This window comes from Cyprinus carpio, chromosome B6 (genome assembly GCF_018340385.1).
Source record: "Cyprinus carpio isolate SPL01 chromosome B6, ASM1834038v1, whole genome shotgun sequence".
In the NCBI taxonomy this organism is placed as follows: Eukaryota; Metazoa; Chordata; class Actinopteri; order Cypriniformes; family Cyprinidae; genus Cyprinus; species Cyprinus carpio.
In genome coordinates this window covers 6,582,277-6,583,450 of record NC_056602.1, presented here as the reverse complement: position 1 = coordinate 6,583,450, position 1,174 = coordinate 6,582,277, and the positions used below count along the sequence as shown (strand labels likewise).

Genomic DNA, 1,174 nt, shown 5'->3' with positions numbered 1-1,174 from the left:
GCAGTGTATGTTTCTATAATTATTTAAATAATTCCAGTAAATATTTATATAGGTATTTAAAACACAAACACTATATGATTATGTATTATATTAGATATTTAGTTAATTATTATTTAATTAATATTTAGTTAAGTGTTATTAATTAAAATTTAGTTAATTTATATAATTATTTAAATCATTTTGATATCTTGGTAGACTGCTAATATGAGTTATAGGAATGTTGTAAAAATGTAAAAAAAAAAATAATACTTTTAAACTAACTTTTTCCACATGTTCATTCCAGAGATCATACTGTTGGTAAGTCACAGTCTCAATCTCTTCAGAGCAAATAATTCACTTCGGTGCTCATCATCCAATCGCTATATCTCCCTACATTACATAATATACATCAGATATCTGATTTTGTGTTCAAGTTTATTGATTTTCTCTCACTATAATTTATTTTCATCAGACCTCACTCTGCAGTATGTTGACACTGAATCTAAGGTAAAAATGCCCCATTTCAAACTTTCTCTTGTGATTCCCTTTTCAAAAGGCCCCACTTCAGTAGTATCTCGTATCTCATTCCAAGTACTAAGGTTACCATTATGCTGATTTGTTTAGACCAGAATGAGAGAGGAAGTTTAAGATCTTTTTACATCATGCCATGTTTGCCAATATGCTCCTTTTACATTATGTCTGCTGTGAGAAACACTGACTTATAACATCTCTTGCATGTTTTTCATATTTGTGTGTTTATAATCTACAGGGCAGTGGACGAACACTTAGAGGAAGACCCTCATTTTCAGAGGCAATTTATGCCAATATATCCCATGGCAACCTTTAAGAATCCCTCTTTGCTGATCTTTCTATCTACTGTATCTATCTATCTATCTATGCTACTGTATATTTTGTGCTTGACTGTTCTGTATAACTGTACTGTTTATTTAAAAGCGAAAACATTTTGTATATTTGTGCTTGATCCAGATACAATGTATGAGTAAACAATCTGTAGTTTCTGTAGTTCATGGTATATTTTACTGAGATATGAATTTTTTTGTCAGTAGGGGGCTCTGGACATCCAGATACAATGTGAGATTGACATTTCAGTAAAGCACTGGCAGTTTTGAGTGCTGGACATTAAATCTTTGCAAATCGTTTTATAGATTTAATCACCTAATGCTGAAAAATAAAA

The 1,174-nt window shown here is 30.7% G+C and overlaps 1 long non-coding RNA gene across 1 annotated transcript; it reads left to right on the top strand.

Annotated features, from left to right (window-relative positions):
• The first annotated feature begins 281 nt into the window (after nucleotides 1–281).
• LOC122137634 lies at nucleotides 282–932 on the top strand. Its single transcript, XR_006154981.1, has 3 exons — nucleotides 282–297; nucleotides 452–486; nucleotides 749–932. It is a non-coding gene; the product is annotated as an uncharacterized LOC122137634 (long non-coding RNA).
• Nucleotides 933–1,174: the final 242 nt, after the last annotated feature.